The sequence below is a fragment of the Apis cerana genome, linkage group LG6 (genome assembly GCF_029169275.1).
Source record: "Apis cerana isolate GH-2021 linkage group LG6, AcerK_1.0, whole genome shotgun sequence".
Taxonomy (NCBI): Eukaryota; Metazoa; Arthropoda; class Insecta; order Hymenoptera; family Apidae; genus Apis; species Apis cerana.
In genome coordinates, this window is record NC_083857.1 from 15,593,995 (window position 1) to 15,611,704 (window position 17,710).

At 25.3% G+C, this 17,710-nt stretch overlaps 3 long non-coding RNA genes across 4 annotated transcripts; 2 read left to right on the forward strand and 1 right to left on the reverse strand.

Annotated features, from left to right (window-relative positions):
* The first annotated feature begins 683 nt into the window (after nucleotides 1-683).
* Nucleotides 684-9,090, forward strand: LOC107999664 (uncharacterized). 2 transcript variants are annotated; one of them, XR_001766394.3, is made up of 8 exons: nucleotides 684-2,152; nucleotides 2,792-3,136; nucleotides 3,805-3,992; nucleotides 4,373-5,124; nucleotides 5,254-6,916; nucleotides 7,762-7,840; nucleotides 7,983-8,500; nucleotides 8,691-9,090. It is a non-coding gene; the product is annotated as an uncharacterized LOC107999664 (long non-coding RNA). The 2 variants fall into 2 exon arrangements; XR_003698104.2 differs by having other exon boundaries at nucleotides 686-2,152; nucleotides 4,373-4,780; nucleotides 4,890-5,124; nucleotides 7,983-9,090.
* Nucleotides 9,091-10,820: 1,730 nt separating this feature from the next.
* Nucleotides 10,821-11,612, reverse strand: LOC133666326 (uncharacterized). The gene is made up of 2 exons (XR_009830367.1): nucleotides 11,373-11,612; nucleotides 10,821-11,270 (listed from the first exon to the last, which is right to left on the reverse strand). It is a non-coding gene; the product is annotated as an uncharacterized LOC133666326 (long non-coding RNA).
* A 3,674-nt stretch (nucleotides 11,613-15,286) lies between these two features.
* On the forward strand, nucleotides 15,287-17,577 carry LOC107999668 (uncharacterized). Its single transcript, XR_001766399.3, has 3 exons — nucleotides 15,287-15,675; nucleotides 16,363-16,529; nucleotides 16,811-17,577. It is a non-coding gene; the product is annotated as an uncharacterized LOC107999668 (long non-coding RNA).
* The last annotated feature ends 133 nt before the right edge of the window (nucleotides 17,578-17,710 follow it).

Genomic DNA, 17,710 nt, shown 5'->3' on the forward strand with positions numbered 1-17,710 from the left:
TAATATAATAGGTTAGGAAGTAAGTAAACAAAGACTGAAATTTCGTATTTCTTCGAAATCATGAATAACGAATATTAATAAATAAATGTGTAAAAAATTAATTAACGAATATACGTGAAAGTTAACAAATATATATTTTATCATATAAATATATGATAAAATATATGGAAAATATTTCTTATGTTTTGCTCTACATTTCGTGCTCTAACCGCGGAATCGATTGCTAGAATCTATTGTGGGAAAGATTTCAATTTATATAACGAGCAGATATTGCCGGTAGATAAGAATGCCTCGTAACGTTTCGTCGCGTTGTTGGAAGTCTTGTTGGTCGATGGGTGAACGTTCGAGAAGTTGGAGGCGTTTCAAACGATTGAAGTTTACAATGTTAGTAAAGACGATGTGAAAGATTTAGTGAAACCATTTGTTTCGTTAAAACGAAGTTAAAGAGGCTAATGTCTCGCACTGTTATATCATTTAAGCTGATATCTATTTTACTATTTATATTATATTTCACTATTTATATTATATTCGAATTTTATATTACATTTACTCGATAATTAATATATTTGGAATCATTTTTTTTTCATCTTACATGAAATCTTTTTTTAATAAGATAATTAATTTAGAAATGTTAATAATAATTTATTGATATTTATGCAAAATTTAACAAAATACACATTATGATATTTGAGAAATAAAACAAATCTCTGTTCAAACTTTCATTTTTATCATTCATATTCACAAAAATTTTATAGTTTAATAATTTCACCAAATGTTCGATAAAAATTTGACGAAAAAATTCTTTAGTCTAATCTTTAAGAAATCTTATGAGATAAGCAATAATAAAATAAAAATTTTCAAGAGTTTTTTTATTTTTCTAAAAGTTACATCACAAATTGTCTCTAATAAACGATATACAAACGATATCTCGCGTCACGATCCTTGACGTAAAACTGTTCGGATTGAATTTACATCGACAGGCCACATGGTAACGTTGCTTTTTACGAGTTCGTGGATTTCTTGGCTGATTTCCTCGATAATTATGAGACTGGAGAATTGCGTTTAGCCCAGCCATGTATCACTGGAGAACGAACAAACCGAACCAACTCGTGCTAAATTGGATCATATTACGTAAGCTTACACGATTAAAGAACCCCGGGACAAATCCGTGCATCGACTTTACGAGTTTCAATTATGAACTCCAACGTAAACGTCTCGTTCTTTTATGAGAGGGAGGAAAAAAGAGGAGAATAATGAACAGAAACTGTCAGATTACGCTGTTAAATGTTGCAGACGTTTTAATCGTGCACTTTAAAATTTTGTTCTATTAGCAGCATGTCAGCATTCATGTCATTTCACATAGTTCTGGATAATTTAATTTTCTTATCTGAATAAAAAATATATTTTATTATTATTTAGAATAAAAATAAAAAGTAATTATATTTATTTATTTCTTAATTCTGTTACATTCTTATGTTCCATGCAATATTTTTTCAATTGATTAAATTTATAGAAATATGATAGAATCATTAATCACATGTATCATTTCTTATATGTCCTATCTTATATGCCAAGTCTTTTTTATTCACTTCACAAAACGATTGACCAATCCCATGACATCGATTCGAGTCTAATTCATTATCGATCCGTCGCAATAATGAAATATCGTACACGTTGATTTTATTATTTTAACGTTCGTTCAAATGTTCTAAATGCGCTTTCGTTTTCTTACACACAGATTACTTCATCGTATTCTTACCATTAATATACCAACGACCGCGACCCAACAATTTTCTTTCGAATTGCATACCACACCGGCCAAATGTAAAATGTCGTAACTAAGTCTTTCACCAAGGCGAGAGGAATTAATTTCTTAACGGGATCCCGTAACTTCTCTATCGTATCAAATACGCCAATTCGCCGTCGTTAGATGGCAGCGCGACCCGAATTGTGTGTGTTCGTTTAGTCGCAAATTCGCGTTACGTAAGGGATTATTTTCAGGTTATAATACTCGAGTTCTGGTGATATCAATCAGAATAATTCGAGACGATTTATGTGTAAATACGTGTGGACTCCAGAATATAACGCGATGAAGACGATCGCGACGAATATACTATTTTTGTTGCCACTATATACAAGATATGCGGATGAGGTAGGTAGAAAATTGAAAGGATGATTCTGGAAGTTAAAATAAACGTAGAGGTTATATACAAAAATGCTTGTTGAAGTTTATTTTTTAGATTTCAATAGAACATTGATTATTTAAGATATAGATACACATAAGATATACGTAATGTATTTAAACTAACATATCTGAAAATTATTAAAAATTACATTCTGGTAATTATATATTCTTTTACATAATAAATATTCATATTTGAAAATCATTTAATTTCTGTTTCGTAAGTTTATTTTTTCTTAAGCAATTATTTTGAAAGAATTTATCTGTCAATTAATTCAGATAATTCATAAGTCGATTATCCGTTTTTTTTTAATTTAAATTTTTTTTAATTTATCTGATCGAGAATGTTCTAAGTTAATCTAAGTTAAATATCTGATCATTCTATATTGACTTTTTTAGAATATTCGAAAATAAATAACTCAAGAATTTTTCTTCTTTTTCTAAGCTCGTAAAATAAGAAAAATATTAAATTTTAAATTTTAATCTATTAAATCTTCATCTTAATTCGAAGATTAACTATATAATTCTGTAATCTGTATAAGATTAATTGTATAATTAAATACTCAATGTGATTCGACGAAATTAATTTCTTTCGGTTTTTAATTTCAGGTATACAATTGAGCATCTTAAACTTCAACAAAACGAAGATCTCGATATTCATTTTATGAAAGTAAAAGCGACATGTTCGTTACTCTCGAGAATATACACATAGGCATAAGAGGAAAGAAGGAATTTTGCAAAGTGCACCGCAAATGCATCCTAGTGATTCGATCGTACGACTCTGACCTTGTCTGGATGTTCACCCCGCGCGGTTCGTTCGCTCGATGCTGGTTGAGTCGACTTTGGGACCGAGCCGGCTCTCACTTATGTAATTCGAAGCGGGTCACGGCCAGACACTCGAAAAACCCGCCTTTCTCCGCCGACATTTGAATCGGCCGCATTGCAGAACGCTAGGTAATACCGTTTCCACAGAAAACTTTCGCGATGACTCGTTTCGACGTGATCGTGGCATTTGATTGATTGGATATTAAAAAGGGTAAAAAGATAAACAAAATTTGATTTACAATTTATTTATCTTTTTTTTAAAAAATTAATAATATAAAATATATAATATAATAAATAATATAAGTATATATTATGTAGCTTTATATAATTTATAATATACAATTTATAGTATAATACAGCAATTATATTTAATTTCATTATTATCGCTTATAAATATGAAAAAATTTATACTTCCAACTACAATCTTCCATTAATAATCTCTTATACATGCTGCAAAAATACTTTAAATTAACATGAAATACGAAACCAGAAAATTAATGGAATAAGTTCAAAGTCATTGCTTGGAAGTCTATTATCCATTTCCTTCGTCCCAATGTCACCAATTCGGTCAATTAATTTCATGAAATTTTAACTTGAAAAAGTTTCCTAGCAAAATTGTTCTTGGTCCATTATTTCAGCAAATTATTTGAGCAATATTCAAACACACCGTTTCACATTCAAAAAATTGTTCTTCAAAGATACTATACTATATATCCAATTTATTCCATCGATATCGATGACAATGTTTTTAAAAGTAAAAATTATGTTCGTTGCGTTAATTTTTATCCGCATTGCAGGATGCTTGATGCAACTAGTCGTTTGGCAAGAACATGTTGGCTAACAATTAATAACACATACTATCCGCAAGAGATATCGATCAACGGATACCATGAAACGATCATGATCATCTTTAGTAGCAATAAGGAACGGAACTGGTTTTATGAGAATATTATCCGATATGTTGAGGTGAACGTCAATTATAAAGGTATGAAGAAGATAAGTCTATTTTTAGATTAATCAATTCCAGTTGCGTTATATATAATTATAGAAGAATATTATAGAAGAATTGTGAAACTACGGAAACGTGAGAGATTATATCATATTTTTCTGAAATTTAAAAAAATCGACTAATTATATAGAAAAATATGATTAAGCAGAAAATGAAAATGAAATAGGAGTTAAATTACCATTATATCTCTCTTATTTTAAATTTTTAGAGAAATATAAAAAAGTCATATCACAATCTAACATTTTATCAAATATAGAATAAATTAACCTTTCTTCAAAAAAAAAAAAAAAAAGTCTACAATTTCTCCTTGACCTGAGCTCGACCATGAAAGCTCTGCTTATGTTTCTCCTTTTAAGGTTCGTGTATTAAATCAGCAATGTCACGCACGATATTACCGGCTGGAAACGAATCTTTTCCAGAAGGAAGAAACATAAAAGTAAGTTGGAAAGCGTGTGGAAGTAAATTGGAACCATGCATGCCATGATGCAGATGATTTTTTAGAATGGCACACGATCGTAAAAAGCCGGTTTTACGCATACGAAATAATTTATGTAATTCAGAGCCGGGGGTCGTGGTAAAATTAGCCAACCCCGTGTACAAATATGCGAAACGGCTTGGGCGCCATCCGCATATTTACAAACGCATCATCATTCTATAAGTGATGTTTTACGATCAAACGTCCATGGAATCAGATCGTATGATACAAAAATAAAAGAAAGACTTTACTGTACGATACACGTGCGCATGAAAGAAAAATTGTAACAGTGAGTCGACATATGTATATATTTTTTGAAAAAGAAATGTGAATTTATGGTAAGAAAAAATAAAAGGAAAAGAAATAACATATGATTTTTACTATTTTTAAAATATTAGAAATAATGAGAAGAAGTAAATATTGGAAGCTAGAAATAATATACAATTTTTTATAATTATATAATTTTATAATTTTTAAAAGGATATTCAAAAATATAATGAAAATTTCAAGGAATAAACATTTATGTTACAAATTTATAATTTAAAATAATACAATGTTTCAATATTAACAATTCATTAACATTTAATAATTGAATTATATTATTCAGCATTTGTACACAACAAAACGACACAAGTAAGTCTTTTAACTTATAAATTTTTAATTTAAGTCTAAATCATGATTTGATAATTATAAATAATGTTCAAATTAAAAATAAAATTTAAATAATTTATTATTTTATTAAAAGTTTTTATTTAATTCCAGATATAACAGAACAGATATAATTCCATGAAAAAAATCATTCCTCAAAAAATTGGAAAATACTGTCATAACTAAAACAATTTTCAACAAAATTTGTTTCATGGTCTCACAGTGAAGATAAGAATCATAAAAAAAACAATTATATCGTCGGGATCTCGATGACAAATCGTGGTGAAACCGCAATTATTTGATGTTAAACTGTTGTTGGCATAAACTGATCGCGACTGCGACAATCCGTTGCAAGCCGGTTAAGGGCTCGATTTGTAAAGCGGATTTTCTCGTGAACAAGCATTCTTCTTTCGCAATTAGGAAACGTTTGGCGTGAAACAATGAACCTCGTCACCTGATATTTTCAGAAAAATGATCGTGGGTAGATCTCGAACTCATTTCTTGTGCCATGGAATCTGTATAAGTTTAACGATGAACGTTACGAAAGAATTAAAGGAGAATATTTTTCTACAAATTTTATCGAAAATGTTGATTTTTTAATATGTTAAATACGCAATATATAATATGTTATATACGTAATAATTAGATTGCAGATGTCTTACCAAATTTAGATATAAATTTTAAAAATCCAATCATATTTTTTATTAAGAAAGCATATAATTTTTTGTCTTGTTCATGTCATGACTGAAAATTATAATTCAAATATTAGATCGTGAGATTTTTGTAACAAAAATGTATTGAAATTGTAAGATAATTGTTAAGATAATACTTGAAATTAGAAATTGCTCGAATAATCGAAGCTTCACAGCTTAACCTCAAAGGCTGACAATCTTGAAAGTTAACCTCGTTGCTCGAAAACTTAAGACTCGAGGTTTAGCTTTTGAGGCTTTTGAAGTTAAAGCAAATAATTTAACTAAACTTTATATGACTCAATCTTTAAAGTTGAGCTTTGAAAACTTCAAAGAGTTAAACTATATGTTAATATCCTCACTTGTCAATCAGTTATTTTTTAATAATTAGACGTGATTATACTTAAATACGATGATACTTTTGAGTTAATAATTGAGTTAATTAAGTCAAAATTAACTTTATTTTTTAAAAAAAAATTTTTTATTCATGATTTCTTTACAATTACAATCTTAAATTTCAATTATCATAATTTTATTAGATTTTAGAATAACATTATAACGTTTTGAATTTCTCCGACTATTCCATCGTAGCTGGCTACATTGTACGTAACCTTTCATGCTCATTTCTATTGTCGAGCGTTCGAAGATCACTCGAAAGTGACGAAATCGGCGTGCATTATACCAAGTAAGTGCCACCAACCAACCTCTTAGACGAATCTCACGTTACGAAATGTAATCAAGATGCGCGCTCCTGTGAAAAAGCAGACTCCCTATTTCGTCGCGTGTGTGCATGCGCAGAAAAGAAAATTTTGCAATGGCTGCGATGTAATAATGACTTTATTTAGGTCGCTTAAAAATCGGATTGATTTGAATTATTAGTGGTGCGTGATGCGAGAGAAGAAATTAAGTGAAATTGAGACAGAGATATTGAAATGTTCGATTAGATTGATATCTAAGTAAAAAAGAAGTTATTTAGTAAACTTTACTTATTTTAGTAAGAAATCTAGGTTAAATATTTGAATTATAAATTGTAATGGTGACAATAATATAAAAAATGACATTACTTAACTGAAGATTTTTAAGATAAGGTAATTTTTTTGCAGAAACTTTCATTTCAGTTCTGTTAACTATTAATTTATATTATTATGTCAATATATAATTTTCATTTTAAAGTAAATTTCCGACAAGAAATATAACGATGCATAATGCAAAAAATAAACGGAAAATAATATTTAATACGAACAGCAAGAATTATTAATGAAAAGACACTAGTCAGAATATATAAATTATCAAGCATTCAAAGCTTTTGAAAAGAAAAATTTTATTGAAAATTATTTCAATAATTTTATTAATATATTATATTTAAAATCACAAAAAAATATTTATAAAGTTTCAATAATTTACAATCTATAATCATGATTCTAAACATAATACACAAAATAAAAATTTTTATTTTTAAAACTATTTCACTATTTTGCAATACGTCAAATTTCGCCAACTTTCACGTATTGGTTGTTGCAGTTTCGAATTACGAAACGAAGATAATCGGCCGAGATAAGAGCAATTCGCGAGAACTCGCGTGACATTTGTCGTTTTCGATTGCGTATTATGCTCACTGCAAAAGGAAAATGTTGGACGTGAACGAAATTGCAATTATCGACTAATGATATTTTTGTGATTTTTTTTTCGAATAAATCGTCCTCATATTTAATAAACATTAATTATTGAGAATTGATATGCTTTTATATAATCGAACATATATGAAAATCTATTTAAAAATTTGTGTAAATTTATGTTTTTCAATTTTTTGTTTTTGTGAATGATGTGAATTTTTTTTTTAATGTTTAAATAAGTATTTAATGTTGCAACCATTTTCATATAGAATAAAAAAAATTAAAAAAATATACAATTAATAATTATTTGTATTTTTCAGTATTTTTCAATCTTTTTCGAGTTTCGATGTTTTTTGTGATATTTAATTTACAATTTAATTTACAATTCTTTCATGCGAGGTAAGAAAAATTTAAAAAATTAATACAATCTTTTTTGAATTACAAATCATTTTCTTTTGTAATATTTAAATAACTTCCAACTCTTCCTATATATAAAGAAAAAAAAATTTAAAAATCATATAATTTTATTATCCTCTTGTAGATTTCGATCTCCAATTTGAAAACCATTGGCAGAAATCATATTTTATCGATAACAAATTAACGAACGATGAAAAAGAGACGAAAGAAAAGCGAAGACAAGACATAATTATCCAAAATTTTGTCATTTCTTTCAATTCAATTTTCATTTCATCGCCATTATTTGATTCCGGAGCCCACTTTGTATCATCGTCTCTAGCTATATCTTGAGTTACATCATCCATGACGTTAAGTGTCAGTGAATCACTTTCCGTCCACTGATCAACGGATGACCTCATTTGACTAACAAGTTTATGAGTCAAACTGTTATATTAAGCCAATCATTGGACGATCCTTTTTAATTCTTTTGCTCTCCAATTTTGTCCTTAAATATGTACTTACACGATTGATGAAAAACGAGAGAAAGAAAGAATAGAATTCGTATTATTACATATCAAGAAGAGACAATATTTTTTTTCTTAGTTATCTCCAAGTTATTGATAATTATTGCTTTTACGTAACCGTTTGGAAACTTTGGAAAAGGTTAATACATCACGAAGTCATCAATTGCACGTTTCTTGTTTATCTTTTTCCTTTCGTGTTATATAAATGTTTAGATAAGAGTGAACTTCATCCTGCTTTTGATTTTACTTTGAAAGATAATTGTACTTACAATTTTAGATACAAAACTCTTTTTTAATAAAATATTTAATTATTTCTTTTTTTTTTATAGATATCTTGTAAATTTCATATTGATGAAGGAATATGTTTTGTAAATTAACATTGGCAATGAGCACTTATTTTAAATAAAGAAGTTATTTATCTATAAAAATTATCACAATTGTCATTGAGGATCTTTTTCAATTCAACAGTTTTTGAATTTTTTATGAAAAATCATCGATAATTTATATATACTTATAAATGCTGATGAAAGAGAAACTATTTGGTTGAAATTAAGTCAAGTCACGTAGTAACATTAAACAAGGATTAGAGACGACGAATAAATTTTTATTACTTATTCATCGCGATTAAATCATCCTTCAATATCAATAATATTTATTCATTGGAAATATAATTGTTGAAAGCGTTTTACAATGTATCTATAATTCTTGATAAATTAATTACGCCCAAAATGGTTTGTTTTAATCATTACTTACTTACATAAGTCAAATAATAATTAAATATTTGTGTGAACATGAAAAAAATTTGTATTAAATATAATTAGAGAAAAATTGATAAATATATATATATATATATATATATACATTATATAAAAAGTATTTTTAAACTTTAATTATTTTAAAAAAAATTTTCAAAGAAAGTTTCTGTTTTTTAAATAAATCATTTATAAATCATAATAATAATCATTTTCTTGACAATTTTTTAATTCAGTAAAATTCCTTTTATATATATATATGTATACATATATATATATATATATATATATATGTGTGTATACATATATATATATCTTAAAATACATTTACATAACCAGATTGTTCATTTAATAAAATCCATCTGATTCTCTCATCAATTATGATTTTTCCAATTAACACGTTTTCTGGCGTCATAAATTTAGAAATAATTTTTCAAGCACAATAAATAGATTGCGAATTTTTATGAATGTGATTAAAAAAATGGAAATTAAATAGACATGTTTTATTTCTTGAATATCATAATATTTATTTTATTATTTATTTTAGATATTATTTGTGTCTTTTTAGTTCATCTGCATTCTACAAATTTTTAATAACATTCAAAATTTTTGCATAAATATTCGCATAATATAAAATAAAAAGAATCTAATAATAATTGAGTCTGGTGCAACTGAGAATACAATATACATTTCTAATTATATTAAAAGCGTTGTAATTATTCGACAGTAATTTAAATAATTGAAGCTCGGCTTTGTTCGAATAGCCAACCTATGTAAGACTTCGTTACATATGTAAGATTTCGTACGATAAATAAAATTTCATTGTATTTAAATGAATATATATTTCGACGTAAAATGTATTGAAACAAAAAATCAAATATGATAGATTTTATTATTTACCATTTCTTTAAATTGTGGTTGAGAGAAAGAACAATGTGAACGAAAGGGAAAGTAATTAGGATGGAAAGAAGCTGGATTATATGGATTATATATGTATCAGCGATGTTCTCGATTCTTTGTTACTCGTGTTCTCTTTTATTGCATAATATCATCGAGGTTTCTGATAGCCAGTTTGTGTATCGCATTGATGTCTCCCGTGTATTATTATGTAATGTCTATGCCCCACTGAACGTGTGGCATTACCATGTTACGAGACTCCTCTTTTCCTCTTCTTCTCTTTCGTTTCATCCCTAGTTTCTTTTTTTTTTTCAGTTTTTTGGACAAGTTTTTTGAATTAATTGGCAACTAAATTTCAATGTTAATTAATTAATTTATTTTTTTATATTTTTTTTATATATTCAAAGCAATTCTTATGATAGCTAGCTGATGATAAATCTTAATTGTTTGACTTTGATTATTTTCTATTTTTTTTTGTTGTTTCAATTCACTAATATATGATAGCTACTTAACGTACTTTGCTTTTAAATACTCATCAACAATTCCTTTATGAAAATTCATGAAAAAAATAATATACTCTTCAAGTATAGTAGCATTATAATAATAATAATATACAAAGGAAAAGTCTTTGTTTTTCGAAACATATAAGCAAAATAGATTTATATTATTTTAAAACATCTAGATTCGAGAATCAAACGCTTTTTATATTATTATTTTCGCTTATTTTATTATTTTTAGAATTTTTATAAAATAAAATCCCATCAATGGAAATGATATTTATTTTACAAGTCACGATATCGTACGAAATAATGCTTCTCGATTATTTTTATTTATCATATATACACATAAATTCTTTCTTTAATAAATAAAGGAAATTAATTGGAAAATCTCTATAGATCATGAGTTATAATGGAGAAGGAGTTATAATAGACGACAATTTCTCGACGAAGATTTGTTAAAAAATAATAAAAATGGAGCTCAAGCTGAAGCGGATACGGTCGACAGCTGATTAATTGCCGCTAAATATAAACGCTGCGATAATAATACGAGAAGCTCGTAGGCGCACAAGCGTGTTGGTGAATTGCGTTGCAGAATGCAAGCCGTAACTTTCGATTCTCTCGGTGTCGAGGGGAACAAACTCGTGTATCACGAGCAATGAGAAATGCTTTTCCAGTTCTATAAATAGAATCTTGTAATGTCTCTTGAATTCCTCGATCCCTTTTTGTAATATTCATATAATTTGCAACCCCTCTCCAATTCCTATAACAATTATAAGCAAATTAAAGATTTATACATAAGCAATGCTTTTCTAGTTCTTTAAATTTATAAACTTTCTCGAATTCTAATCTTTTAATTTCTAACCTCTTTATAAGTATTTAGATAACTTGCGATCTTCCTTCAATTCCTTATGTATCCAATCTTTCTATAAAATTCTATATAATTAATTAATTAATTAATTTGATGATGATGAAATCTATAACAAATACAAATCAAAGGAAAAATAACAAAATGATAGAAATTTCGACAAAAAGAAAGAATAAAGTTGAAGTAATTTAGAAGAAAGATAATAAGTAACTATAATTCAGAATTCTTCCAGATGTTGGCACTATCATTAATACTAGTTCTTTTTTTATAACAAATGGCAAAAGATTATTTAAAATAACGATTGGATTTTACAATAAAATGATTACATGAAATTTGTATTGATAATTTCTTTTGATAATGTTTGAAATTGAAAATTATAGAGAATGAAAAGTTAATTACATTTGAATTGTAATGGTATCATAATGAGATTAAAATGTTTAACGAATAGTTTTTATATTATAAATACTTTATATTGTAGATATATATAGATACTCTATCCCAATGCAAATTGTGTATTAATATTTAATTTTTTCTAACCTAACATAATCTAATCTCTTATGTTACAATTTAATCAATTAAATGCTCAGGATAAAAAATAGTGTTCAATATAAATACCAATTACTCAAAATCAAAATTATAAATAAATGATAATTTAAATTTTTGAATTATGGAGAGAATGCAATAAAATTTAGTACTTTTCAAAATTATTATATATATTTCAATTAATCAATCAAATAAAATTCATTGATCTGATTTTAAAAATATAGATATTAAACATTTTACAAATTTTAATAAAAAATTTTCTTTCCAAAAATCTTCAATCTAATCTATGAATCGAATATTATAAAATCACTCAATAAAATATAAATGTGTGATGCATATTAATCTACAATTTATTTTCATATAAACAAAGATGAACAATCGAATTGTATTTCCACGACTTTTCACATCTTTACCCTACCTTTCCCCTCCTTCGTCAAATTTTATTTCTAACCGTGTGAGAATAATGAACTCGATTTCCATTGTTCCTCTAAATGTCCGTAATCTATTGTTCGCCCTCTCCGTGAAACCACCTACGCGTTCAGGAACCAGCTATGAGTAATAACAGCTGGGATATTATGTAAAATGACCTATTTCGATTATGGATTTCGTTTCACCGAATTTCACCGATCATTTCATCATTCATGTTGATGTATCGATCTCGACAACAATGTCACAGAATATTTTTTACTCTTTTATCTTTGATCATTATTATGAAATATTTTTCTATTTTTATGCTTTTGCACCTGTATGTATATTTTCTTTCTTATAATTATATCATGAAAAAAAAGTGATAAAAGTGCAAATTGAAAAAGAATTATTATTGATTATTGTTATTAATAAAATTGCAAGAGTTAATAAAGTAAAATAAATATTAATAGTGCTAAATATACTGGTATATTAAATAAGCAAATGTTCTAATGAAAATTTTCATTAGAAGATAAATAGTTGCAAATTAAAATAAAAAAAACTTTATAATTTTCTTGAAAATCACAAGTTATAGGTTAAGTAAGGCTAAATTTACAAAATTATTAATTAAAATTAAATATAATATATTTTGCATAAGTTAGACAAGAAAATTGATTTAAAAACACATAAAAATCATAAAAATTCAAAGAAAAAAATTGAATCTATCAAAAAATGGATTATTATAAATGCATCTTTCTATTTGTCTACTTCGAGAACACTCTTATAATCGATGAATTTCACGGACAAACAGAGAAGTGGATCGTCTTTTGAAAATTAGCGAAGTCGACGATAAACCATAAAATCGATAAATTCATGGACATGGCGAGTTACGTAAGCTCGATAGGACATTGCCTCTTTTTTATCCTTGATTACTTGATGAAATAGATGACGAATTGTGATAATTCAAAATTGTTTTTTGATATTTTACAGATACATTTTCGATGTATGAATCGATATGATCATGATTTCAAACAAGACATCACTTGTTTATTATAAGTTTTATTAGTTTTTTTGTTTGCTAAATTCAATGATTTAATAAAATAAAAAATATTAAAAATTAAATTAAATTAAATAAAAAATATATTATATAACTATTGAAAAATTTTGCTTTCGAAAGATTTTTGAAAAATAGAACTTTTCAAAATATAATAAAATGATTCAATAGGTTAGTTATTCATATGATCGATTATATTAGAAACATAAAATAAATCATATAATATATATATATATATATATATATATATATATGATATGTATGTATATATATATATAATAGTAAATCTAATGTTTATATTCTGGATTATATATCATGATATTTAAAATTTAAAAACGATCAATTAATTTATATTATAATGCATTTTTCTGATTAATTCAACAACCACGACTAGAAATCTGCTATAATTTTCCAATAATTTATTTCGATATCACAAATTTTTCACTAATACCAAAGTACATAAAATATTATCGTAGAATTCTAACCTAACTCTTTAATACATAAATTTTATTAAATATTCAAATAATTTTAAATAATTCGTCACGATTAGAAATCTGCTATAGTTTCGCAATAATTTCTCACGAACTTTTCAAGTATCAAAGTATGGGAAAGGTTAGCAGGCGGAGAAGTTACATAACTAACCTTCCAAGACTCTTGCTCTTTCTGGCAAGTATTATCCTTGACGATAGTGTCAAACAGCAATAAGATCGATCGATTTTATCGATTTTAATCGATCCTCTTTCATTCAACGATACATCCTTTTCATTAAAACCTTTTCATTATAATGACCTTTATTTTTTTATTATTTTTTTTTATTATTTTTTTTTTTTACTATGCGAATACAGTTACTTGTTATTTACTCCATTCATTATTTATGGATAGGATTAATTAATTCTCTTCTCTCATTTCATAGTATCAACCGATTGTATATGATGCAATTAATTAAGTCGATCCTTTTTAATCCTTTCTCGTGAAATCGATATATCATACATCGATACATCGATATATGTATAAAGATATATTGTCGTAAGATGTATTTTCATTTATTTGCTTATACTTATCCTTGATTTATGAAACAATTTATTCAAAGATTTAATTCATAGATTTATTTACTTCTGTCCAACATATTGATATGCATTTGTGTGTGTTAATAAATTGAAAATTAAATATGTTATAATAAATTACGTCATTGACTTTTAATGTAATCTAACAATAATAAAGTATAATTTTCTTATAAAACAAAATTCTTTTTATAATATAATTTAAAAATCTTGCTATTTATCCAAGCTAATTTTATGGTTTCTGAAAAATTCATTACCGACATCCTTCTTATGTTTTTAATCTTTAATTGTCAATCTTGAACTTTTCTATATTCGATTTATGATACACAATTTAAAAAATTTTGCTCGAAAATTGTTCTTAAATATCTTATTAATTAAAAATATTTATTATAGAATCAATTTTTTGAAAAAAAGAAACATTGTCGAAACCACATTTAATGTATTTATTATATATTTTGAATAATATTTATTTCAATATTAGATATTTATTCTATTTAATGATCGATGCATAAACATGTTTTAGTAATTAAAAGAAAATTTATTTATGTAATTACATTACCGATTGAAAATTTAGAATCCTTTCCAATTATAATTATATTAAATTTTTTAATGATTTTCTTATTAATTCGATTATACCATAAATATAAAAAATAATTATAATTATTTTCATAAATTAACAAATTTCCAATACTAACAAAATTCTAATTTGATTTCTTTTTTAGATTAAAATTTAAATTTTTATGGAACATGTTAATGTAATTCCAAACTTTTATATTTGTATATTTGTTATTTTACAGAAATTTGCTATAAATGCTATAAAGCAATCCATCGTAATAAGTTTAATAACAGCTATTGATCATTGCAACGCCTCATAAATAGATTCATGAGGTGAAAAGTTCGAAATCATTGCTCTATGACTGAATAAATGGCATTAGATTTGGTTGCAACTTCAGGCGCAACTCGTGTATCGAATTACAATGCGATTGTGATTCCATTCCTAACCTCTACAGTAAAGCAACAGATTACATGTGAGTCGATATTTCTCCTTGTAGTATTCTCATTATATTATAGCGTTAAAGTTGTATAAAAAAAAAAGTATTTGAAAAGAGAAAATCACAATGCACATATGATTCGTATAAGGAAATTAAAAAGATTAATGAAAAACTATTAAAGATCGATCCATTATAAAAAGTATTAAAGAAAAAGGAAAATTAAAGGGAAAGTGATACAATTGCGAGTAAGTATAATTTATTCCTATATTATAATTATTTCTATAAAAAAATAGAAAATATAATATAATGGTTTTTCTTATATAAGATATCTTAAAAATGTTCAACATTTTTTTTGTAAAAGTTTTATTAACAAATTATTAACGAAAAATATTTACAAATTACAAAATATATTAAAATATAATGATACTTGGAATGTATCCAATTATACAAATACTTCACTTTTACAGAAATTTTCATATAATCGTTTTCATCCATTTTCTAATTAATTATATATCATTTCAAATGTTAATATTATTTTCATTTTTTTAAAATATAACTTTATAATAGTACAAGAAAAATATTTAAGTTTTAGTGTTTTATCACTCTCTTATAAAGAGTATTTCCATTAAATTGTACATAAAATATGAAAAAATGAAAATTTGGAAATTAATTTTATCTATTCAAAAAGATTTTCTGTTGAAAAATGAAATGTTTTATATGTAATATATTATACTCTCACTATACTCATTATATATATAGAAATTTTTATTAAAATTAAATTCTTCATAATAAATAATTATGCACAAATTTTATTATATAAAAATAATTATATCATATTTTCTTTTTTTTTGTAAATAAATCATTATATAAAGATCAGTATTTACATATGTTATTCTTTTTAAGAAATTATTAATATAATTAAACATTTTAAGGAAGAAATCTCATTCTCATTTATCAACTATTATAGTCGAGCTCTATTAGCCATGGAAGACGATGAATAATCACGTGCATTATGCTGTCAATAAATATCGACATGTTTTAAAATATCATTTTAACGAGCAAACAAGTGCGATTTATCGATTATGATCTTAGAAAAACGGTATGCCAACTATTTTACCTCTAAACGGAACTCTGTCGCCGTCATTATATAATATTTCCATCTTTTTTAACCATTAATTAAAATTCAAATTGCTCGATGAGATTTGATTACTTACATGTTAAAATTAAATTAAAAATAAGCAAGAAAATATAAAATTTATTTCTTGTTTAATACACGATCAATCATCATTTTTATTTTATTACAATGTTATCCATATTTTTTTCCTTTTATTTTATACATATATAAAATTATTCGAAGTTATCTTTTATATCTTTTTACAGATAACACTTTCAACTTTACTGAACGAACAGAAATAAAATGATATCGATAATATGTGACATATGTTTCGTATCTGCAATATATATTTTTTCACAATTATATCGATTTTCTTGGTATTCATAATCTTCTTTACTCGACTTTTCATAGTTTGCAATAAATTTTAATATTTTTTTATGTTTGATATATAATAAAAATGTTATATATTTATAATTATATATTTATAATTATATAAATATATATAATATATATATTTATAATATTATTTATAATTATATATTTCGAAATGGAATTAATTAATATACTTAAACAATAATACAATAATACAATAATAATAATTCTTATAATAATTTTTATATATTTCTTAATCTTAATTCTAACAGTTTTCCTCATTGCAATTGTTCGAGATAAAAATAGTATTTTTTGCATTTTTACGAGATGTCTTTCATTTTATTATATCTCGAAATCAATATGTTTTTTTTGCTGAATTATATACTTTAATTGGTGCAAATTTAATTAGTTTTCTAAGAATGGTTTAATCGAAAGTTTAAAAATTAATTAAAAATAAAAATTGAATTTCGTGCAAGTCAATGATACTACATAGATCAGATAATTATCAGTCGACTGGATAAAATCTATGCAAACTTAAAAATTTTCAGAATTTATTAAAATTTTTACAAATTCATAAAATTTCTTGTAAAGAATTTTAAAAAATTTGTTTCGACCTATAATTTTTAATTTTAACGAATATTGTAAATTAAAGAATTTGTAAAATTCAAAGAGTTTTATTATATAATTTATTATATAGTTTTATTTATAAAAACTTCCATATATTTTTACAAACTTCCACAAATTCTTCCATATTTTGCATATCGCCCGTTATCCGTCATCCATCTTTCTTGCTC